The 26,222-nt window shown below is 39.6% G+C and overlaps 1 protein-coding gene and 1 non-coding gene across 2 annotated transcripts in view; both read left to right on the top strand.

The window, feature by feature from the left end:
- The window catches only part of Slc35f1 (solute carrier family 35 member F1), a 430,910-nt gene that overhangs the window by 223,662 nt on the left and 181,026 nt on the right, over nt 1-26,222 (top strand). The gene's annotated exons all lie outside the window — the stretch shown is intronic.
- Nucleotides 6,382-6,486, top strand: LOC119822052. The gene has a single exon (XR_005286661.1). It is a non-coding gene; the product is annotated as a U6 spliceosomal RNA (small nuclear RNA).

The following is a 26,222-nucleotide window of genomic DNA, read 5'->3' as shown; positions in this document are numbered from 1 at the left end:
GAGAAGCTGAGAAGGGGAGGATCTGATCACATTACCTCAAGCTTATCCAACCTTGTGTTGACACAATTCAGTCTGTATAAATATGGGTTGACTGGTTTGTGCTTTCTGCTTATGTGGCTTTCTCACCTTTTCTCAACATAAATTCAAGACAGGAGAAAGACCCACCCCCACAAGCATGTTAAGCTTTAATAATAAACACTATTGGAGAAAATTTTATGATTGAAGATGATTGGTTAAGTCAAAGTCTCAAGAGAGAATCAGAAAGCCATAGGAAGATTCCACATAGTGATAATACAAGTGGAATTAATTTAGTAGGATTCTTAAATGGTTGTTGTTAAAACAGCCCTTTGTCTTGGCTACTAAGACTCTCAATGTTTATCTCAAATGTCAACTGCAGAAGCTAAATGATTCTATTTCTGGCACAACAATTGAGTTTTCTTCCCCTGTCCTTTAATTCTCTTTTTAGTTTAAGCTTTTACCAGAAATACATTTTCCTTGCATTTTATGTGATCTCAAATTCCTTTGTTAAAAGTACTAGATAAAATAGGAAAATCCTATAGCAATGAAAAGAAATTTATAACAATGGAATCTTCAGAGGCCTGGGCAGTAAAAAAGCCAACAAGAGATGGTTGGTCAAAACCAAGTAATACAAGGTCAGCGAGGGAAAAGAGCCACAGGAAGGAGAGTGTCTCCTTCCATAAAGCCGAACTTCAGTTCCTTATTTGCTATATTGAACTCCTTCAAAAAAGATGATACTATAGCAATTGCTTGAGTGTGCCACACCTGTGTTTTTAAAAACCCAAGGGCCATTATACCAGACCTGGCTGATCAGGAGGACCATAGCAATGACAGGTTATATACAGTCTCAAAACACGTGGACAGGAAGGAAGAAAATGACACAGCTTCATTATCATTTTTGTACCATACTAAATCTCTCAGCATGGGACACCACAAAATAAGAAAAAATGCAAATACTTGTATCTAATAAGGTGATGGAATTACTTCAATAGCATTGTTTAGCTACCCAACTCTTCCCTTGGGAACTCATCATCTTGTCTAAACGAATGTCAGTAGTTCTCAGTCCTCTCAGTCCATCATTTTGAACCCATATAATCCTAGGAAACTTCTCTGCACAGGATTGGAGGCAGGGGAGTTATAGTCAGCACAGGCAGCTGGATTTGCTTTCCAGGATGGAGTGTCCAGTGGCAGTGGTGTCAGCAGTGTCCGTGGTGGGGTGATGATAGCTTCGTAACACTGCAAATAGACATCAGATTTTATAATTAGCTAGCTAAGATGGTGAATTTTATGTGAGCTTTATTAATGAGAAAGTAAAACAAAAACAAAATTCTCAAAGAGGAAAGAAAAGGAAAAAAATCACGGTTATAAGATTTTAGAAAACCCAAGGGCTAGGCAAATCTGTCTTATCACTTGTTTCTTGAATCTCTGCTCAGGCATGATGATAGCACAGCTTGGGGGATGTTTACCACTTCATTTTTATTAGATACTCAGAGGAGTTAGAGATACAAATTAGAATATCTGGTGCACTCCTCTAGTTTTAGAAAGTCGAAAGGAATCTTATTATAAGTCACATGCCTCTTAAAAACACACACGGATCTAGATAGCATTCGAAGCACTTCTTACTTGGTTCTATCTTTAATCTTGATGAAGCCATTGGGCATCATCACCTTCCCTCATGAGTTTACACCTAAGAATATTCAGTCTCATGGAGGTTGTATGTATTGTTTAAGGTCACCATACCAGTTGCAGAGCAAAGATTTTAACAGTGTCATAGGCTTTTATCTTTTCCATGGTATAAAGATGTCTTGAAAGAGCAACTCAACCAAACAGCCTCTCACACATAATCACATTTAAGTTATTCATGAAAATGTTTATCTTCAAAGATAGTCCCATTCTTCCCATAGAGATTCATTATGCCGTTTAGCCTCCCCTTCAAAGGTACCAAATTCCTCTTTATGTCTACATTCATTGTAAATGCCTTCCCAAGGTCTTTCTTTTTTGTCTTTTTCTCCATTGAAGGGAAACTATTAGGCATATCAACTACAGAATATGGTAGATAGGAAGGAAAATCCAGTTCTCAGATCTTTATATTCTGAAATATTCTAATATCAAATGACTTAATGCCAGAATCACAGTACTTTAGGATCCAAGCTTCATATGCACTGTTTGAACAGTAGCCTTTGCCTTTCATAATCAAATATTGCCATCAAATCCTCTGAAGAAGAGACTTCTTTCTCCAAAATTATATTTTCTTTAAAATGGAAAGCTACCCTTAGAAAAATGTAAACAACTAATTAAAATGAATCAAAATTGTATTCCTAGATCTCAGTGATATTTTATTTTTATAGCTCCATAGATGTAGAATAATGAAAATCCATCTTAAGTGAAAATTTGGCAGTGGATTTTGCATGTCTTATATAAAAACATCTTTGTTCCTTGATTTCTCCCATAGCCCTACTTTTTTAATTCAAGAAAAACCAAAGACTGGAAATGCACTGGAAATGCTAACTCCACTGTTAGCTAGCACTACTCCAGTTAACAATGTGGTAAACTTACAACATGCTGCCTTAATTTCCAGGAGAGCTGAGTTCCCCATACCAGTTGGTAAGAAAAGGATCAACACCAAGCAAACCACTCGTTGAATGGGCTTTCCTGTCACAGAATAAAGCACCAAGGGCCATGCTGGCAGCTTACTTTGTAACTCCAGCAATGGGAGTCTGAGAGAGCTTGGGAATGAGATACACACCATGAAGTTTCCTTTTATTATGTATTTTTGATATCTAATCTTGGTAAACTTGAAGCCAGAGCTCCCATCTAACAAAATGGGCTTCTTCAGGTCTCTAGGCATTTATCTCTGCCTCTGCCCCACCTCCATTCATGAAAGAGCTAACAAGCTGTACTGTGGCCAAAAGGCAGGCTGCAGAGAAGAAAAGGAAAAAAAAAGCAGAATGTGTCTCATTCCAGACTTCAACTAATTGGCATCTGGATAATTAAAGGCTGGCTTTAAGAATAACTAACACCTAATAGAGACTCCGTGATGAACAGGGCTCAGGGAAGAGCTCTGAAAAAAATTTGGAGCATTTATCAACTAGGAAAACTTCAAGGCTGTGGGCTAAAAGTGAGATAGAGGCAGATATCCCCAATAGGAGAGAGGAAATTAGCAGCTAGCTGGCAGCAGCAAATGGTCTAATAGTTAAAGGGTAAAAAAAAAAAATCAACTTTCACTTCTAGTGAAGAGAGGGTGGGTATTTGGCTGTTTGAATAATCTTGATGCCTTATTCTCAAGAGACCCTTCACTTTTTTTAAAGCTTGTATTGTGTTCCATTTATGTTGCATAATAAATACCTATATATAAACTAATGATAAAACCCTGTGTAAAATATTTGTTTGGCTGTGTCTCAAAGTTCAATTAAAGTGGAGGGTGACAGCAATTACCCAGATTTAAAGGAAAATTATCTTACTTTTGTGTATATTAACAGGCAAGTTCAACCTAAAGTTACCCTTGATTTTAACTCCAACACCTAAAGGTCATTGAGTAGAAATGACCTACCTATATTTGATAGGTGTTAAACGACCCATCTTCTAATTCAATACTCAATAATAGCATATTTTATAGTTACCATGCAGATATATCATTCACAAAACAGATAAAGTATTTATAAATTAATACCATTAATAAATAATAAGAAAAGGCAATTGCCTAAATACACCTTGAGGTGGTGACCTCTCTCCAAGCCTTGCTAGTCTACGTGCTAATGCTTTGGAAATTGTCATGTTTAGACTTGTGCATTTGTACCATCCTTGGTTTTCCCTACAAAAGAGACTCAGGTTTATGGTAGAGAACACTTCTGAACTGATGCAAAAAGCCTACAGGAAGCTCCTATTTCTTGTCAAAAGAACAACTGTTCTCTGAAACAATTTGCTTGTCTGCTTTTATGCCCATGGTGAGAAGTTCTAGAAACTCTATGTCAAATGGAAGTTCTGTGGCATTTCTGCTTAGATCAGCTGAGTAAAATAACCCCAAGAAAGCTGTTCAGGGGGCTCAGGATTGTTGGCCAAGTGTGCCATTGTCTTTTGGGAAGTGGTCATCAGAAAATGGTTGGTCCTAGACACACAGCAAATGGACTTCTGGAACTGAACCTTGAGAAGATTCACAATTCACAGAAAAGAGACGACTTTTAAGAATTTATCTCCTGAAGAATTTGTGGTTCCAAGGTATTTCTTTTGCTCTCAAATCCCCCATACTCGGGGGGTACACTGAGAGGCAGTGTCTGAACTACAAGATAGGGTACCTGGAGCCAGGACTAGCATTGCCACTTGCAAGTTGTGCCCTTGAATTATTCATCTAGTCTCTTTAAATTTTGTTTTTTTTTTCAGTTCTAAAATAAAGAGGTTCAACTATTTGATTTTTGAGGTCACTCAATCTCTCAGAATCTCGTGTTTTTACATTAGTGTATAATTACCCTATGATCTCAAAAGCCAAGGTTGCTAATGTTGAATGACTTAGCTTACAAGATAAAATAATGAAGCTGCTGGTGACAGTTCTTTCTCTAGATTGTGCTGTCCATGTTGGGAGTCTAAGAGACTTCTCTCTGGGATGAGGCCCTCTCACCCCACTCTCTTTTGAAAGAAAATAACAAGATAGAAACCATCATAGCAAAATAAAAGTGCAAGATGGGGAGTCTCCATATTCTTTCCTTTCTTCCATTTGACTGAAGTCTCTGCTCCTGTGTTGTCACTGAGCCTGGCCCAGGTCACCTGACTGATTTCAAGTGATGTTTTAAGTCACCTTTCATAAACACCTGAAATCTCATAAAAGTCTCAAAACTTGTTTACCACACTTGAGTAGGAATCAACCACACCTATTCAAATTGTATATTCAGAACAGCCCAGAAAAATCCATGTACTCTTAATATAAAACTAAAAACCTAAACAGTAAAAGTGGCCAGTAGTTGCATGTATAAATGCTCTTCTTTGGCCTAATTTTTCTACATTTCATTATTTTTCACCATATGCAAAATAGATGGTACAGAAAGGAGTGAACAGCACATTATAATGAAGCAGAACTCAATCACTGGCCGGAGTCATAGGCCAAAGAAATGCTTAATTTCTAATAATTCCCCATCCCAAGAAACTATCTCCACAATTTATAGCTTAAGATAATTATATCTATAGGTCACTGCTTAAGGCACATGCTTGTCTTTAGATAAATCCAGAACCCAGTTAGTTATAGAAAGCAAGAAGAAAACGGTGCTTACAACATTCAGTCCTCAAGATTTTGTTTGGACTCCTGATTCAATGGTACTAGCTAAAATCTACTACTACATTACTAGGCTCTCTCACCTACCCCTTTATGCTAGGTTAACTATACAATTACTTGAGAAAAAATACCAATTACATACACAAAGTAGCAAAAATGTTTTAGTCCTCCTTTATGGGCCTTTGGGCACATACTGTCAATGTGCTTTGATTTTATAGTAAGACAGCTATTCTGTGAAATTTTTCTAAAAGGTAAGAATGAGTAAATTATGCCTTTAAGAATGCTTTAGAAAGAGCAAACACTAAACTTTCATTGTCCCTACGTCTTTCTGAGTGTATCCTGAGACTCCTAGGTTCTTTCTTGGGGAGTCAGCATCATTCCTAGCCCAGAAATTGTCTTCTTTGTTAGCAATCATGAAGTATGAGAAATTTCCCAGATACACAGTGGACAGACAGTCTTGTGTATGAGACCCCATGCTGGTTCTATCCTTGTTGAATCTAAGACAGGAGCTTTGCCAGTCCACTCAGGGTGAAACAAGCCAAGCCAGATGACACCTGTGAGTTGATGAGATTTGGGAGAGAAAACATATTGAACACACGACCTTGTTAATATCATTAATGCCCGTTGTCAGCTTGCCAGATTAGGGAGGGAGAAGGACTGGCAAGTTTCAGGGTCCTGGAGTGGCTCTTGGGCTACTGCCCATGGATAATTGCTATTCTTTCTCCCCTAGTTCCACTTGGCTTAGTTCCTAGGGCACTAGATATTCATGCTAGTGTTTTCCCATGGAAACCTTAGCAGAGTTAAATGTGATACAGTATTCGCTGGGTAGAAGGAAGAAGGTTGGTTTTAATTTTTGAAATCAAATATACTTCTTGTTAAACAGAACTAAGGATTGAATAGTGTACATTTCTGTATCACAGAAAATAAATTCTGGGTGTTCTCATCACCAAAAATATCAGATTTCAAGGATAAGAGGTGTATTAAATCAAACATTATTTTGTAATTCATGAGTATGTATAATGACAATTTGTCAATATATAAAGTAAAATTTCAAATCCAACAAAAATGACATTGGGCAAGACATCTTTTACAAAATGAATTCTGTTTCCTTCAGTAGCACATATACTAAAAATGAAATATTTCAGGGAAGGTTAGCATGGCCTCTATACAAGGATGACTTGCACATTTCGTAGTAGTCCATGGTAATTAAATCAGAGACTGAGCCCGTAGCTCAGAGGAAAAACATTTACTTAGCATGCATGAGGCCCTACATTCAATTCTATGTCACAGAAAAAAATAATATTCAGAACATGTACAGTAGAAACCTCCCCTGGTAGGCAGAACAGTTACCATTTAAAGCTTCCCCTTCCCTGGGAGGGAGTTTTGGAAGGGCCTCAGGTTTCATTCGTAAAAGGATTTAATTTTATTTTCTTTTAAGGCTTCTGATAGGATTAGATGAACTCGTTTAAGTCAAACATTTAGAAAAATGCCTGTCACATAAATGCTGCATTTGAATAGATCTGAAATTGTATCTTAGAATTCCAGGGTTTTGACTTTGGGTATTCGGTGACAGTAAACAAATGAGCCATATTTCACCACACTTGACTCCCTAGCTAGTATTTCCATAGTTTGTCTTTGACCTGTGAAAATAATCATTCGTTTTCTCGTGTGAGAGCAAGGATGGAGGCAGGCGGTGGATGAAACAATAACGAATGCCTGACCCCTGACCTTAGAGTTACTGGTCTCCCTGGGAAGATTCAGAGTGAGTACGGAAGCAATGCAGCCCAGGAGAAACCACACAGTGTTAGGTTGTGATAGGAACCTTAGAGAAGATACTGGAAGTAGGATGAGAGCATAAAGAAAGCAGGTCTTCAGTAATGTTGAAGGCAAGATGAGCAACTCTAAGAGGAGCTATGTGGATTGTTGCACAAAGAGGGGGCAAGATGGAGAGTGCCGTCCAGGCATCAGGAAGGCTGCAGCCAATGAGAAAGGAGAACTGTAGAACACCAACAAAAGACATTATTATAAACAAGACGTCTTACATTTCCCAATGATCCTTTTAGCTGCCACGTATGAATTGAAAGGAATTGTAGACAGAGCTAGAGGAATCTGCATCGGGAAGCTGGTAGCATGGACCAGAGCACTGGCATTGTGGTGTGGATTGGCATGGTTTTGGAGGAGGCTGAGAATGAATCAACAGAACTTGCTGGAAGTACACTGGGCCCATATTATGAAAGGAAGAAGAAAATCAAAGTTATGAAGTCCTTACCTTAGTACTTAAAATTATGAATATAATGAATACCAAGTCAGTAAAATCAAAGAAACAAAAAAATCAAAGAAACTGTTACCTACTTAACAGTTGATTGACACATACTGCAGCTAAATTATTATCTACCATGAATCATAGGACCGCAGCAAGTAGATCTGCAAACAATAATTCAGAAATTCTTTATTTTAGGAAGCTCCTCACTGAATATGAGAACACTGGATGAGTTTCAGAACCTTTTCTCTTTGCTAGGTTTCCAGTTGCCTTGCCGTTCACGTTAAGTTCCCCAACCCTTAAAACGGTGTAGCTCTACGCGGTATGCCATATATTTACAGAATTCATTAGAAGTCAAAATCTTAAAGCTTTATATAGCTTTCAGTAGTAATTTTATATTATGGGCAACTTGAGGGATTTGTCTCTTAGCTTGGGCAATTTTTTATTGCTGTGAAGAGACACCATGGTCACAGAAATTCTTATTTAAAAAAACATTCAATTAAGGGTGGCTCACTTGCAGTTTCAGAGGTTCAGTCCGTTATTATCATGGCAGGGAGCATGGAAGTGGTGTAGGACGTCCTTCTGTTTGTGTGTTGCTTTCACTGGTGAATAAATAAAGAAACTGCCTTGGCCTAGTTGATAGGGCAGAACTTAGGTAGGTGGGGAAGACAGAACTGAATGCTGGGAGGAAGAACGGTGGAGTAGGGGAGAGACACCCTGGAGCTGCCAGAGACAGACATGCTGAATCTTTCCTGGTAAGTCACTGCCACGTGGCCATATACAGATTAATAGAAATGGGTTAAATCAAGATGTGAGAGTTATCCAATAAGAGGCTAGAGATAATGGGCCAATAATTAATACAATTTTTGTGTGGTTATTTCGGGGCTAAGCTAGCCGGGCAGCCGGGATGAACAAGCGGGCCCTCTTTACAACAAGGCAGCATGCAGGCAGATGTGGTGCTGGAGCTGAGAGTCCTACATCTTGCTGTCAACAGGAAGTCCACTGACTGTCACTCTGAGTGAAGCTTGAGAAAAAGACCTCAAAGCCCACTCCTCCAGTGACGCACTTCCTCCAACAAGGCCACATTTTCTCATAGCTCCACTCCCTTTGGGGGCTATTTTCTTTCAAAGCACCCCATCTTTCCTAGCTGGAAACCTTGGGTAAAGGGTTGGATTTCTATAGCTGCTTTCTCATTATAACCTGGAAATTAATGGCAGTGCCTTACTTAGAGGGATATCATGAAAACTAAATGAGTAACTATTACATGCTCTGTAAATACTTGCCACATGTTATAATTTCAATATATTTGGGGTATTGTTTTTATTTCACTCTGGGATATTTAGAAAGTACCAGTTTTAATATTTTTCATTGGCAAAATGAAAAGTTTTTACCACAGAATCTAGTGAAAAAAACTCTGCTTAACTGTGGAATATTGCGTTCTTTGAGGCAGTCCTTGTCTAAGACTACAACTTTAGGCTTTGAAATGGATTAGAGCAAATACATAGCGCACAACCTGTCATATCACACCATGCCAAATGTTCAGAAGTACAGAAACATACACCCTTTATGGCAGTGCCTCTGATTTTTGCCTGCAATTTTGTATTCAGAGAACTACCTTTATTAAGTATGTTAGAGGCACCATTATTTCTTAACTATTCATACTGTGATACAATCTGGAAGGATTGGAGCTGGATCGCAGAAAGGGATTAGAGATTATAAATCATCTTAATCAAAGATGCAGAATTAAAGCCAATAAAGGCAACAAAAGACCAAGTAAAAATATTATAAATATTTTATTTTGGATAATCAGAAATTTTTCATGCAGCTAATTCAGAGTATTTTAGTCTTCCAATTAATCATCATAAAACATTTCCCATGGGAAGTAAAAAGACTGTGATACGCCGCCATGCATATTATAATGTGTTGATTCAAGGTCACGTTTCCCTAAACACACAGTGTTTTGATTTCATCAATCACATTTCCCAAGTTCTTCATGATTTAACTCAGTAAAATAGGATAGATTTAACAACAAAATAAAATCATTGATCGACTCATTGACCTATGTATCAATAATGTGATACACAGGAAAAAACGAGGAAAAGATTGTGCATAAAATATGCTTACCTGTACTTAAGGCCCAGAAAGAATTTCTGAAATATTTTTAGTTTGCTGTTATGGGTTGATCATTTATTTATCTTTATAACTTTTGACAATGATATGAAATCACTGTCTAATCTTTGAGCACCACAAGTTAATGAAACATCAAGTTTCAGCAATGTTCTGGTCATCTCTAATTGTTATTATTATTAACAATAACCATGATAAAAGTCTAGAGTTCCCATCTTTGGATTTCATTAAATTCTCAGCTATGAGATGACTGTAATGAAGAATGCCAACACCGATGCTGATGCTCAGTTTGTGGGGTGGCCAGTAAGGCAAGAGTATGCCAGCACTGCCCACCAGTTAAACCTCAGGTCTCTGTTCCTACTTTGGTGAATATACATAGAGCAAAGTTAGCATGTGCAGACCTTGAGTTTTACATTCTGACATCCAAGACAGTCAAGTGCCCTCTTTCCCCTCCTTGACTATATTATACAATTATTCTCATACATGTATACCCAAATCCTAAAACATATATATTGGTAACATTTACCAGCTCATTGGCAAACCATTATTGCTATGCTAAGACCAATGGCCTTTGGGGGTAGGTGTTAAGTGTGTTTTTCTAAAAATAATTAATATTATGTAACACTTCAGTCTTTAGTTAAGAAACCTCAGAACCTTTCAGCATATCAGGGGCACAAGCCACCTTCCACAGGCTATTCTCTAAGGGCTCATAGGTGGCGTAACAGCTGGCGAATACTTTAAAGACCAGGTGCTGCTCCTTAATGGTTACTTTACTAAACACAATCAGACAAACAAAGGACTTTCAGAATGAGCTCTTTCCTCACCCCATCCCATCTCATATCATTTTGTAGTCAAGGAACACAAAAATTCTAAGAGTGAAGACTCACGAGAGTAAAATATATGACAAAAAAGAATACTAAAGCGATGATATGGGGCTGGCGGGATGGCTCTGAACAGGTCACAGGTCCAGTTCCCTGTACTCACAGGGGGGCTCACAATCATCTGTATGTAACCCCAGTTCCAGGGCATCCAATGCCCTCTCCAGGCCTCTCCAGGCACCAAGCATGTATATGGTGCACAGACACACACTGCAGACAAATTACACAAGTAAAATAAAAACAAATCTGTGTGAGAAGTGATGATGTAAGAAAAGCAACCCACCTGATTGATGTGTCTGTGTGACTGATGTGTCTGTGTGTCAGGTGTGGCGTGTGGATTGGTTGATGTGGGCTATAACCAAGAAATCCGTTGTTCCCTTCAGCCGGAGTTTGGATTTCTATCAGTTGTGTTTACACACACAGAGGTTTTCCTGTGCACCTTATACAAGTTACTAATTGCTTCGCATTTCTGCTTGTTCATCTGCAAAATGAGAAAAGAAAAAATAACTGCTGTGTTATCCAGTATGAAAAATGCCAAGAAAAATAGTCGAAGGATGGAAGAAATTATTTTGAATAACTGTTCCAGAGTTTGGGGTCTATCACAACAAGGGTATGGTGTGGAACAATTTGCCTCACAGTGACCTGGAGGAGCAGGGGTAATCTGTTCACAGCCTACAGGGCGGTACCGCCCACATTTGCGCTGGGTCCTCCTTTAAAGTAAATTGATCTTCTCTGGGAATGCCTTCACAGACATGTTTAGAAAGGCACTTCATTTGTCTCCTTGGACGGTTTCAGTCCAGACAAGATCAAGGTTAAGCACCACACAAACATGACAAGACGGTCGGGTCCGTTCACGGAAAACGTTTAAAGTGCTTGGTGCTTTCTGAGTACTACCTGAGTGTTAGTTATGATGATTGTTATTGTCTCTGCAAGAATTGGGGTCCCCAAAATAACTCATTTTTCTCAAGCAAGGATGACTGAGTATTCATTTTTTTCTTTTGTCATTTGACATGTCTTAGATGCTCCAAGGTGTTTGTTCATAGGGTATGATTTGGGCAATCTCTGGAAGATTTTGTCTTCAAATATACCCTGGTTTGTCAAGCTTCATGGCTACAGTCATTGTTTTCTTGTACGTTTGTGTCCTGCTCATACTGTGTTTTCACACTGCCTTGATCTCCTTGGCGTTGACTGGAATCTCAGTATTTTCTTGAGCGGCAAAGGCCAGATGGGTGTGTGCTGCTTCTCAAGGTAAACATGAGGTGGGAAAGGAAGGCTGAGGAGTTTGGGACTGAAGTGTTTTCTCTACTGGAGGGAAGGAAGGGGTAGACAGATGGTTTCAGAAGGTTCCCTGAGGTACACTTGGATACAAGTTGTGGCAAAAATGAATCAGTTTCTCTGGGAGGGGTGGGTCCAGAAGTGATGTGGTTTTAGCAGAATAAGAGGTGTCTGCAAAACACTTGAGTGTTTTTCTAGTATCAACAGGACCTTGGATGTTGGGGAGGATTTGGGTCCACATCAGAATCTGTCTGATGGTGGAGGAAAAATGCAAAAAGAAAAGAAAAGAATTAAATGACACACAGCTGCAAGAACATGCTCTCTCGGTTCTGTGAATAAGCAGAAAACTGTTGCCTCAACTTCAGAAACTGTTTTCTTCCAATTTTAGAGGCCAAGTTATATTTAGTAGATATATAAGAAAACAAAACAAAAAAGAAAAACCGACAACAAAAAACCCTGCCATTTATATCCAATAAAACTGGTTCTTTTAGATGCATAAATGGCAACATTTCTGGATAAAAAATGAATTCTCACAAAGAACAAGTTTATAGAAAGGTTAATCATATTGTTAGAGTAAAATAGGCCAATTTTTGCTGTAAAGGAATATTCTGGTGCTCAGAATTACTGAGAAGGAGATGGTTTCTCCTGATTTTCATTCTGCATGCAATTTTATAGAAATCAACTTTCAAATATCAACTAAAAACAGTTGTGCATTTTTTCTTTTTTCCCTTTTTGCAATACATATTTAGACCAACATTTTATATTGATATTCATGGTTACAAAGTTTTAAAAATATTTATTCTTATGTGTGTGTTTGTGTTTGTTTATCACTACTGTGACAAACCACCCCCCTAAATCAATGTAGGTAGGAAAGGTTTCATTTCTTCTTACATCCCTCAGGTCCCATCACTGGGAAGTCAGGGCAGGAACCCAGGGCAGAAACCTAAAAGAAAAAACAGAAGCAGAAGCCCTGGAGGAACATTGCTTACTGGCTTGCTTCCTATGAGTTGGTCATCCTACTTTCTTTTACATCCCAGGAGCACCTTCCCACAGTAAGCTGGGCCATCCCACATTAATCACTAATCAAGAAAATACCCCCAAAACTTGTCTATAGGCAAGCTGATAGAGGCATTTACTCAATTAATGTTCCCTCCTTCCAAATTACTCTTGGTTTGTGTGAGTTGACAAAACCAACATACCCAGTGTGTGTGTGTGGGGGTATATGTAGTGTATGTGTGTGGGGGTATATGTGTGGTGTGTGTGTGGGTGTATGTGTGGCATGTGTTGTGGTATGTGTGTGTGTGTTATGTGTATGCAATGTATGTGATGTGCGTGATATGTGTATGGTGTGTGACATGTATGTGTGATATGTGTATGTGACGTGTGTGATGCCTGTGTAATGTGCGATGTGTGTGTGTGTGTGTGTGTGTTGTGTGATGTTCACACTGTGTGAAGGGCAGTGGACAAACTGGGCTATCAGTCCTTGCCTTCTGCCTTGTTTGTGGCTGCTTTTTACACTCCAGGCTAGATGGCCTGTCTGTAAGCTGCTCAGAAATTCTCCCATCTCTGACCAACACTTCACTATAGGACTGCCAGGAATCCAGACACTTCCCTCTGTGTCTGAATTTCACACAGGTTCTGAGGACCTGAACTCAGGATGCCAGGCTTGTGAGCTTTCACCCACTGAACCATCTTCTCAGTGCCCAGAATTTTAAAACAATTAAACAAACGGGTTTGGTAGTTTTCTGGTGGCTTGATACACCTGCTGTACTGTCAGCACTGTGTCAACAAGACACAAACTGAAGACATCTGGGAAGAGAAGATGTTAATTGGGGGGTTGCTTCCATCTGATCAGCCTGTGGCCATATCTGTGGGCATTTTCTGATTACTGATTGGTAGGTTAGAATCTAGCCTATTGTGGATAATGTCATCGCTGAGCATGTGGCCCTGGGTTGTATAACAAGGCAGAATGAGCAAGCCAATAAGCAGTTTTTCCCCATGGTCTCACCTTATGGACCTGCCTCTGGGCCGCTGCTATAGTTCCCGCTTTGGCTGTCCTTGATTTGGGATTGCTTTTGGTCAGTGTTTCGTCATAGCAACAGAGACATAAAGTAGGATTCCTGCCTTAGCCTGGGTTGTCACCATCTCCATGTATAAGACCTCAGAACTGTGGGCACAACATAAACACCCAGTGCCTGGCACTGAGTGGTTACAAGGTAAGACATGGCACCCGGCTTTCTACAAATGTTGCCTTTCTCTCCGTGGAGAGTCTTCTTATTAATGCTTGTTCCTTATGTCCAGACACCTCTCTTTCACAGGTATCTCTGAGACCATCAAGGCAGTCTTGGTATGAGTGCTGTATGTTTGTATGTGCCCTTTTCCTGCCTGTTTATAAGACACAACAACTCATTCTTGGAAGTTATAAAGCCTTATGAACTCTGAAGTTAATGAAGATCTATTAGCAGAAGGACACACCCAGGATCACGAGAAGGAGAAATTGTCACTGCAGGACAGGATTTTATGCCATGTTGAAAGGTGAATTGCTTAAGGGGATGGTAGAGACTTAGGAAGACCAAGGATGATGAACAGAGGTCTGCTTCAAGGAGGAAAGGCAGGTGACTGCTTCTTCTCATGAGTTATCTCATTACTGACTGAAATATTCCTCACTGACTTTGGAACGCTTGCTCTTGCATCTGTCAAGTCCAGTTGGCAAGAGGGGATTGGCAACAATGGCTGATTCTAGCTCTGATTCAGCACTCCAGAGCCTGAGAGTCAGGAGAAATATGTTGGTTCACAAATGACCTTTTCATAAGAGCAGGTGGTTGATGAAGGCTGGTCTGGGAGAAATGCCGAGCTCCGTGCAGAGAGGCAGAGTTAAATTAATACAATCCAAAGGTGGATTTGGAAGTCACTTGATGTGGTCAATAGCACACAGAAAGGTGGTTGGGATTGCCTGGGTGTCTGAGTATGACCGTGTAGGTAGGTTGTCCTGGGGTTAGTGCCTCATTAGATTTTTTACTTGTAAGAAAAGCTTCTAACATTCATATGCCTCACTAGTGGCTTAGAAATGAAGTATGCAGTTTTAGTGATTTGCTGTTCCTTCCTTCCATAGTGCAGCAAAAATGAACAGTAGGTCAGTCCCTTTCTTCCTGTTTCTCTTCATCCTAACCCCCAAGCTTTCCTCTTCCATGATGTTTAACCCGAGACTACAATTGGAATGTTTACTTCATCTTCTCCCAAGGTGAAGTGAAGTTGGAAAGCCTACTCATTAGTCTGTCTTGTATTGAGACTATCGGTAGATGGAGTCTTGTCTGTAGAGAGCTACAACAAAGACATCACCTCTCTGTGAGCTTATATTCCCTTCTTCATCATTAGCTATAGTTCTGAAGTAGGATTACACCTTTCAGGGTACTGAAAGGGTACTCACTATTGTCTTTAGTGTTCAAGTACACCACAGACCCATAAACTTCCCAGGTACGAAAAGTCAAGACACCTAACTTTCAGTTCTGACTCATAAGTACTGATGTGCTAGCAAATCAAGAGGGTAATAACCATTGTCACTTCAAAGTAGTTACATTCGCCATCAATCATAACGTTTTCTCTAAGTCACCATTTATGAACTTCAGTGCTACTTGGATTCTGCATTTTGTTTCTATGGAGGAACATTGTGTTTCTTGTTTGACTAAAAGATGCATATGAAATAAAAGAGAGTATTTAAATGTTATAAAAGGCCTGCTGTCAGAATCATTTTGATACTGATTCTAGCCTTCAGCGGAGGTGGGGGTGGGGGGAACTTGCACAGGCCATTCATCTGACTTGGCTGCTAGGCAGAAGTCCCAGCTCACTCTACAGTCCAGTTAGATCTTGGCATCTGTCTGTGCATACACAGATTAAATACCCGCTGACTTCTGATTTCTCAGAAGAACTCTATTGCTTGTGAAGTGTCAGGAGGTTGAAATTTGAACAACATATTTAGATGATTCTGGTCCCCCCCCCCAAATAAATATATTACATCCAAAATTCATACTCTTGCCAATATGTTTCCATCACCAGGTGCTCTCCAGGTGTTTCTGTAAAGGAAGGAAAGGAAGCGCAAAGTGTTGTTTTCTTGTGCCAGATGCCTGTAGAAAAGTCCCTACTCAGACCTTTCTCATAAGGCTAGGGACTAGATTATTATGTCTACCTGATATCCTCTCAGTGTAGCCCAAGTTACCATTCTGTGTACAGAACTCAGGGAAAGCCAAGATGTGAAAGGTCATAGGCAGTTAGATTATTGCTATCATTTTGATAGTGTGGTTATTGACAATGAAGTCTCATGGAGAGTCTCACCCACACTCTCTTTCCCATTTGCATGTAGGATCTCCTTCCCACTGCTCTGAGTTGATCACAGTGTAAGATTTGGGGGGGGTAACCTTTCTGTTGCTAGTAAGGGCCTTCATCTACCTTAGAGCATTTGTAAAGAATTCAGTAACTTCTCAATCCTTGTCTTTCATTTAGTCTATCTTTATTGAGCACATTGTTCTATACATATGTGTATGTGTGTGGTGTATGTGAGTGTATGTGTATGGTGTATATCATTCATCTTTGAAATGATGTGAACATGCAATTGTTCCCATTGTGCTGAAATAACGAACATAGATCAGTTAAAATACCTCCGTGTTTGTGCAGTTGTCTCGATTTGTGTTTTTAAAGATTCTATGTTAATGTGCATGCCTTGGTAGGAATAAGCATTTTGATTTCCCTTGGTTTCTAATGTTATCAGAGTTGGGACATAATTTTTATATCACAAAGGAACATATGTAGAAGTAGAGAATGATACCCCGTTTCTTCTTCATAACCTCATTCTATGGTTTAGATCCTTAAGTTCCCTGTGTTGAGTCTTGGGCTCCATGAAGGTGTTATTGATAGGTATTTGGAAGTTAGGGTCTGGTGAGAGTTTTTTATGTCATAAATGTTTTTGCTTTCAGCAGAGATAGTGTGAATCCACCTTTTTTTCCTTTTCCTCTTGAGTTCATAGCCATGAGATAAATGTTTCTGTTCTTCCATGTGTATCTGCATGAAGCTTTGCTTCACTGTGGGCCAAAGCAAAGGGGTCAATTGATCATAACCTGGTATTTCTGGAACATGAGACTAAACAAACATTTTTTTCTTCTTGAGTAGACTATACCAGGTGTTGTCATAGTAGAAACAAAAAGCCAACTCTCATAACCTATCTGCTTCTACCTCTCCATTTAAAAAATTTTTTAAAAGCTTACCTGTAGTTGTATGCATGCATGTATGTGCATGGTATGCTGCTTATGTGTGTGGTGTGCATATATGTATGTGTGTGGTGTACATGAGTGTATGCATTTGGTGTATATTTATGGGTTTGAGTGCATATGTTTATGGGTGTATATATGTTTATGTGGCAAGTGTGTACTTGTGTGGAAGCATGTTTGTGATGTATATATGTTCATGTGCATGGGTGTACATGTGTGTGCAGGTGCATGTGAAAACTGAGGTTGCTGATGGTATCTTTCTTGATTGCTTTCTGCCTGTATATTTTACAGGGTTTCTTAGTTGGACCCAGGGATCACTGGTTTAGCCACTCTGCCTTATGCTGGGGACCCCTGCCTGCCCAAATAGGGTGCTGGGTTTCCAAACTGTATTACATATGCTTTCATGGCAGCTGCTTTACCCACTGGATTCATTTGTTCTGCTTCTGTAATGGAACACTGTGATAGGAAACAACTTGGGGAGTAAGGGCTTTATTTCAGCTGACACTTGTAGTAGTCCATCATCTACGGAATTCAGGGTAGAACACAAGACAGGAACCTGTCAGCAGGAACTAAAGCAGATGCCATGGAGCAACACTGCTTACAGGCTCACTCTTCCAAGATTGCTCACTCAGTTTTCTTTTTTATATACCCCTGGACCACCTGCCCAGAGAGTCCACTGCCCATAGTAGACCCTCCCAGATTAGCCATCAATCAAGAAAATGCCCCTCAGGCCTTGCCTACAGATCAGTCCGGTCGTGGGAGGAGAGGGAGGCATTTTCTCAAATGAAGTTCCCTCTTCTCAGAAGACTCTAACTTGGGTCAAGTTGACACAAAATTACCAAACACACCCACTAAGCTATCTCCCCAGTCCCTGCCACTGATGCACTTTTAGTAAATGTTTTCATAAACCTAAAATGGGAAACGGTAAAGGGTGCATTCTGGTGCTGTTAAGTAAACCAAAGATTTATTTGCCAAACATGAAAGGCCAAGTTCATAAGAAAAGTGGTGTCTCTTATCTCTTCCTAATGTATCTCAGACAGAACTGGGAGTATAGAAAAGTACACTAAAAGAAACATTTATGAAATATGTATCAGAGTAGTCCCCCTGTTTTGCTCTATAAAGGGCATGTTATCCTGTCTTCCTTGGATTGGCTATGTATCAAGAATGTACATGAGACACTACCAATGCATTAGTGGCCGGATAACTTAGGCAGGCCCTTAGTCACATGGCTTTTATGTTTTGGAAGAATGAATGTTTGTCATAAGGACATTTCTCTTTCTCCTGATATTATTACATATGACCCCTTGTTATTTTTTATTTATCTTTTCCACTTCAGTTAAGTTTCTTTTATCTCTAGACATTTCCTCTCTGCCTCTTTCCTATCTTCCTCTGACTTTACTCATCCTTGACTCCAACCAAAAGAACCATAGCCTTTGTCCATAATAAAATGATGAGCATTTGCAAACGGATCAGGAAAAACAACCAGGTACTTTTATTCTTAAAGAAGCAAGGAGCTTCGCTTATGAATGACTTACAAAGCAAAATGGAAATAAACGTTCCAACAGCGGAAGTACACAGATCTTTTGCTCTACAAAATTTAACAAAACGAATCAAACCTGAATCCAAACTGTTTTGATTCTGCAATCAGAAGAAATCTTGAGCTATTTGGAGACAGAAAAGGCTTCCTCCTCTCTTCTCTCTTTCCTTCTCCTCCCTACTCTTCCCTACTCCTCCCTTTTCTTCCCCTCCCCTTTCTTCCTTTGTCTTCCCCTCCCCCCACCCCTCCCTCCTCTGGGGAAATTCATCCTAGACCCTTTCATCCATTATTTCTAATTCTACCTACTCTTCTAGAGCAAACAAACCAGAGTCTCATGGGTAGTGTGTGAATCCTGTACACTAGTAGGGTGCATATTCTCTAAGCCCAAACCGCCCCTTAGAATTAAAGCTCTGTAGGCTTTGTGCCACCCTTGGGCAAAAGAATCTGTACAGGCTGGGAACCATGATGTTTGAACACAACTGCCCTAGATGGTGCATCAGAGCATTCTCCTACACATCTGTAACCTCCTGAGTAACATGAAGGGATTACTCTAGGTGCCTCCTCCCTGCAAAAGCCGTCATATTTTGAGGACTTCTCGCAACTGTGCACTATCCATGCCCTCCTGTTACTGGTGTAGCCTCCTTCCCTCTGACATAATCTCCTCGGGGGAATTCTAGAAATAAGAAGAGCACCCTTCCGGGAACATTCATCTTAGACCCAGTTTACTTCTTAGAAACCATTTCAAAAGCAGGGAACTCAAAATCTTTAAAGGAAAAACATGTATAGGTACAAACCCATTTCTAAATGACCAAGTAGGTTATGTTACTATCAATGTAAGGTATGGCCAATTCTCTTTTCCGCCAGTTTTTCTGAAGTTAATATGATATCTGTCTCCCTGAAGGAACAAATGACCCAAGGTCAGCCTGACCTCTTCGTCATGGCAAGGTAATATACCAGCAGCCAAGTTATTAAACAAAGCTCATTCTACCTTCTTCACTTACAGAACTTCATTAAGTTTATCTGAAATGTGCTTTAAAAACAATCTAATTCATCTTGCTCCAAGTAATTTAATTAGAATCCAATTAAATTCAGCAGAATGCATACATCATTTTACATGTTGCACCTTGATTCATTTAATTTGCAATTTTATTTTAAAGATGCAGAGGAGTTCTTTGGCCCCACACTATTCGATCCCAAACAATCCATTTCATGCATAAACTAACTGGTTCTCGGGAGCGCTATGGGAGACAAAAATGTGCTCATCTTTATGCATGTCACACACCGCTCATTTGAATTTCATATCCTGGGAAATGTGTGCTCTTATGAGAAACATTTCGTATCAGTTCACTTTTACTTTCCGAGGGATGCTTTCTCTCCCTTCCCTTGCTTATCCCTCAGACACACAGACAAAAATGGATCAATAAAGATAAAGGAATGGTATTCAGATCCAATTTACATCATTTTCACAGTCATGATGAAAAGTTTAGGAATCAAAGGGACCAAGGATGGAGTGTTAGAATTCTTTCTCTTTGGAGATTGTTCAACATACTAAATGACTAGGAATGCCTCTTTTTGTCCAGTAGACACATGGTCTTTGCTTGTGATTGGTTGTGGTGAAGGTGATCTTCAAAGGCCCAGTGCTGCGTGAGTACTATATAAATGCCACTGTGAGGATGTTGGTCTCATTCATCTTTCAGAAAAACACAGGACCACTTTTGAGTTTTTGGCATGAATCCTACTGATGTGGAAGAAATCTTCCAACACTCTGTGTTACCATGACTTCAGAAACCAAAAGAGAAGCCTTGTCATTTCTCTAGATTTTCTTTCTTTGTTCCAGTCATGATTTTTGAGACAGGGTCTCATGTAGACCAGGTCTTCTACTTGTCATATAGGGGAGGTTTGCCTTGAACTCTGAATCCTTCTCCTTTAACCTCTCAAGTGTTGGGGTTACAACAGAAACTGCCACAACTTGTTCCCTTGAGTTTTGTTAATCTGAAGTTACTCACAGTTAAGGTGGTAACTGTACATGGTGTCCTTTCAGTTCAGAGGTGTAAGGGCACTGTCTGTCTGCTGTTCTTAACTCACAGATGTGTTGTGGCAGCTATCGTACCTTAAGAAACAGTAAATGATTTGAAGACCTTGGTAGGGGTAGTGAAAAAAAAAGATAAAAATATACCTTATCAAAAAAAGGCAAGAAAGAAAAGAAAAAGAAAATGGGTAAAAGTTAAATTGTAGCATTTGCTTTAGCTCTTAAAGTATTCACTTAATTTCCCTTTACTGCCATTTTAAGACCTTAAATGAGGCCATGTTTATTTATCATCTGAAAGACAAAATTGGACATTTTTTTCTCATTATTTTGTCCTATCTTAATGGAGGTAACTTTTCCTGGGGAGACACAAAAAACGACTCACTCTAGATACGGCAACAATGACAGGCCAAACAAATTATTCCATTCAAATCAAGGTTGATGAACCAATGAGTTTATTTGGCTTACTTGTAGGATCATGGGTAAGAGGAATGGGGATGTTTGCCAGACAACTATGTCACTGAAAGACCCCACCCCAGCAAGGAGGATGACCCCTCCAAAACTGAATAGATGGGGTCCCTCTCCAGTTAACCTCCTACCCACTATACACTCTAGAGATCACATGCCATAGAGGCAAAATGACCTGTCGCTGTGAGGGTGTGAGTGGGACCAAAGGAGTGGCTGAAATGTCAGAAGAAGGCCTGATGACACCCTTTACCTTCTCCTTCTATAAAAGAATGCCACAGGTTCAATCTTGTTAAGTGTTTTTCTAGTGAGAGCTGTGGGCAGGCCTGCTTTTCATCCTGCCCAGCTCCCAGCCGCCTGACTAGCTTATGCCCTGAAATAACAACACACAAATTGTATTCATTTAAATACTGCCTGGCCTATTATATCTAGCCTCTTCTTGGCTAACTCTCATATTTTTCTTAACCCATTTCTAATAATGTGTGTAGCACCACAAGGTGGTGGCTTACCAGGAAAGATTCAGCATGTCTGACCTGGTGGCTGGCTTCATGGCAACTGTCCCAGAGAGGAGAGGCATGACGATTGCCCAAGGCGTCTGCCTCACTCCCAGCATCCTGTTCTGTAGTGAGGGGCTGCGGGCAGGCCTGCGTTTTATCCCGCCTGGCTCCCGGCCACCAGCTAGCTTATACCCCAAAATAACAACACAAATAGTATTCATTTAAACACTGCCTGGCCCATTAGTTTCAGCCTCTTACTCACATCTTGATTAACCCATATCTAATAATCTTTGTAGCACTGGGAAGATTCTAGTGTATGTCCATCTTGGGCCGGAGCTTCATTGCGTCTCACTCAGAGAGGAGAGGCATGGCAATTTATTAACTTCCCTTCCCAGCATTCTGTTCTGTCTACTCTGCCCACCTAAGGGGTGGTTAATCAAATGGACCAGGCAGTTTCTTTATTAACCAATGAAAGTCCTCCATCAGGTTTCCAGTGTGTAATCACCCCTGCCATGGTCAAAATGGTGAGTAGTCACCTAATGCATAGAAGATAACATTGTACAATGGATGTGCTCTTGGACAGTTTGGAAACATCATTATAGCCTTTACTGGTGGCCCAGGTATGCTACATGGAGTATATCAAAGATCTGAAATGACTTTGATTTACCAATCTTGGCATAAGAGTAAAGAATGTAAATTTATTTCTTAATTTAAGATACTATAACAAAGAACCATAGGTCAGATGGTTTGTACACAACAGAAATTTGTTTCTCACAGTTCTGGAAGGTAGAAGTTTAAGATCAAGATGTAGTATGGTTGAGTTCTGATGAAGAGATCTCTTAGCCGGGTGTACACTGCTAATGTACCTCATATGCTTTAAGAGCCTTCAGATTGTTTTTAGAATAATTGAACTTCATTCATTATTACTTTGCACTTTTGACCCTCTCATTTTCAAAAGGTCCACATTCTAATATTATTGCATAGTCAGGGTTGCAATATATGAATTCTGGGGAAACATAAACTTTTTAATATTTGAGATTATTTTAATTGATTTTTATTGAGCTCTACATTTTTTTTCTGTTTCCCTCCCCGCCTCTCCCCTTCTCCTTTAACCCTCCCCCAAGGTCCCAATTTACTCAGGAGATCTTGTCTTTTTCTACTTCCCATGTAAAAAAAAATAAACATTTTATCCATTTCAAGGCATTTTATGAATTATTTCAGTCAAAAAAAAAAAAAACCTTTGGGATTGCTTCCCCTAAAAGACATCTGTAAAGGTTTAACAGACTGAAGCAAGGTTGGTTGGGATGCAACAATGGCTCATTCTTTTCCTTTCTGGACACAGGATTGGTTAGGAAGCTACAATGGCTTGTCTTTTTCCATTTTGGAGACAGGTTTTGGCGATGCTGAGTATGTCAGAGTACTTCTCATTATGTTAGTAGGTAATTTTTCAATGACTTCTAGTAGGAAAATGATTAATATACACACACATACACACACACATACACACACACACACACACACACACACACACACACACACACGAGCCCTTAGTCATTCAAAAGTCAGTGAGGGTCTAACCCTAGTCTTCACCTTAGCAGTGGCTCCTCCTATAAGAATATTCCATGGGACACAGTCTCAGGGGAAAAGGCCATCCCAATAGATGTCACTGCTACATCCTTAGTTTGTGGCGCCACTATTTCTTTTGTTTCACCTGGTTGTATTTTCAGTCTTAGTCTTAATAGCTTTTTAAAATGTTGAACACTGTGTATCACAGGAAGAGCCCTGAGTTGACTTTCAGTAGCCATCCATTTAACTTCAGTGTCTTTGTGTGCTCTCATAATCTTCCTCTAGCTCTAGTCTTTACATGTCTTCTACAGCATCCTCCTTCAGAGTGGCTTTCATTGGTCTTACCTTGTGTTCTCTTCAGTTGTGGAGGCACCGAGAGCCTTTAGGGATCTCACACTCTGGATGATCACTTCAATCTGTCTTTCATCTCTGCAACTTGAACCTGGGGTAAAAATAATCCAATTCCCTGATTTTATTAGATTTATCCCTGCTGTAGAAATTTCAATATATAAGTTTCTTCCCAGTAATTATAATAACTATAATAAATACCCAATTTTTATTTCTATGGGAGATAGTTTCCTCTACAACATATTTTTGTTAGTTCATGCTATAAAAAATAAGTCTGACATAATTTTGAGGTGATTTTTAAGGTTCTCTGCCAATAGAAGTTTAAATAAAAGTCACTTCTTTATTGTCTTATCATTAAAGCAGGGCATTGCAATCATCTTTTGAGGCAAAAAAGAAGAAAAAATGTTTACTTTCCTCTGTCCTTTTGTTGGGAGCAAAAGTCAGGTGTTTTCTCTTCCAAAGTGAGGAAAGACTCCTCTAGTTAGCCACAGTCTCTGCATAGCCATAAGCTATGATCTCCGTTGATTACACACTTTTCAAGAGGGTTGACACTGTATGTGGAGAAGCTTGGCACTCAGACGAATACAATTTCCTCATGCATCAGGGCTAAGAATGTGTTACAAGTGGAATAAAATGGTGAAATCTGACATTGGTTTTTATGTTAGGACACAGAGAGGCAGTCTGTTTTTGTTCATTCAGTGGATTTTAAAGTTAAATGTTTGCCTTTTGGCCTCAGGGTTCACTAACACAATTCAAAATGCAAAGCTAAAAGCATTTTGAAATGAAAAATGTCAAAATCATTTAAAATGCATAAAGTAAACTGTAACACAGCCATCCTAAAAGGTTACACTGCCTCTCCAAGAAGATGTTAGCAAGTGTGGGAACTAGTCAGAAGTTCCTGTTGGGAACCTGTTAAGTAGTTCATATCCCCATCCCCCAGCCCCCAGTCCCGCTACCATTCCTGGCTTTCTGAAAGACAATAATGCCAAAGGCTTTCTTAATTAGAGAAAACATTTATTTATTTGTTAGCAATGTTCTGAAAGTACCAGACCAATCATATAGATAGTAATCCATGGACTAGTACTTACAAAATGACTCAATGTTAGGAGAGCCATTAGATGGCTATTCCCCAAAAGTCAAATATTACAGGAGGCAGTTCACATGAACTACCTTGTTAAGTCTCATGATGACCTTTGGAAATAGACATTACTGTCTGCAGATGAGTGGAATAAGTCTTAGAGACATGATCAATCTCTAAATCCAGATTTGTTCAGTTTCAAAGCATTTTCTCATTTTACTGCACCATACAAGTCTTTAGAAAACCGTGCCATACCTCCCAAGAGAGCAAATAAAATTTTCTGAGTCAGTTGTCTCCAAAGTGGTAATGTACAGTTCCAAGGGAATATCAGATGCTCTGATAAAGTCTAAGAAGAAACTATTATTATCACCTTATATGTGAAGAGAAAGTACCATTTCTTTTGTGGGGAACAGCAGTAAAAATGAACTAAGGTGGGCCAATTTTGAGATGCAAATTGACCACCACATCACTATTATTTGATCTGTGAGGTTGCTTTCTTCACTTCCCTCATCTTATTCCTTTCTTAATGATTGTGTTCTTTTCCTTTTCGAGTTATTTCTTTACATGATAATTACAGCTTCCCCCTTCCCTTTTCCCTTTCCTCCATCCCAAGCCTTCCATGAACCCCACCACTTTGTGCTGTTTCAAATTCATTATTTTTTTCAATTGTTACACTCATACACACACCATTCATGCCTGTGTTTTCAAAGTGTATATACATACAAATATTCCTAAATATATAAATATAATCTGTTCAGTCCATTTAATGTTACTTATAAGTATATGCTTTCAGGGGTGACCATTTGATATTGGAAAGCCAACTGTTATTGACTTACCAATTGGTGTGCTCTTCCCTGGGGAATACTTTTAGTCTATTCTCAGCATTTCTTAGTTTCCTATAGTTCTTTTTCTAGGGTTAATGCCTCCAGAGCTTTCCCTGACCCACACTGGCATGGCTACTGGTGTTGTCTTTGGTCAGGTCATACTTAGGCAGCTATGCTAGTGAGACTTCATGGGTGTAGCGCTTCTGCCCTTTTTAGGAAACACACTCTCATGGCAAACTTCTTATTTCTCTGGCTTTCACAAACTTTCTGCCCCCTCTTTCAGAATGATTCCTGAGTCTTAGGGGCAGGAGTTGTGTTGTAGATATTATCAGTTTGGATTGGGTTCAAAGCTCTGCATTTTGATCAATCGTGATTTTTAGAAATGGTCTCCATCTGTTGCAAAGAGAAACTTCCTTGATGAGGGTTGAGGTATTACACTAGATTCCCAGTACCAGATATGACTTCCCTCTTGTGGAGTGGGTCTGAAGTTCAGTTAGAGAACTGTTGGTTACATAAAGGATATGTGTGCCACTATTGCAACCTTGGGTTATCTTGCCATGTTGGTCATTGCTGTGGATTTTAGGTGTGACAGCTAGTAGGACTATTGGTTGTTTCTCTCTGTTAGAAGTTTATTTAACACTTTCTTGTACCATGAGAGCTAGTCCTCAGGGAGGAAGCTTTCAGGTCAGATCCTGCTGGGGATGTGGGCTGTTTCTTGACTCTGTGTCCAAAGTACACGTTTTTTTTTTTTTTTTCAGCAATAGGAACTTGCTTTTTGCCTCTGGGGATGGGGCACAGGACAGCC

The sequence above is a fragment of the Arvicola amphibius genome, chromosome 8 (assembly GCF_903992535.2).
Source record: "Arvicola amphibius chromosome 8, mArvAmp1.2, whole genome shotgun sequence".
Taxonomy (NCBI): domain Eukaryota; kingdom Metazoa; phylum Chordata; class Mammalia; order Rodentia; family Cricetidae; genus Arvicola; species Arvicola amphibius.
The sequence above is the reverse complement of the archived record's forward strand: the minus strand, read 5'-3'. Positions and strand labels throughout refer to the sequence as shown.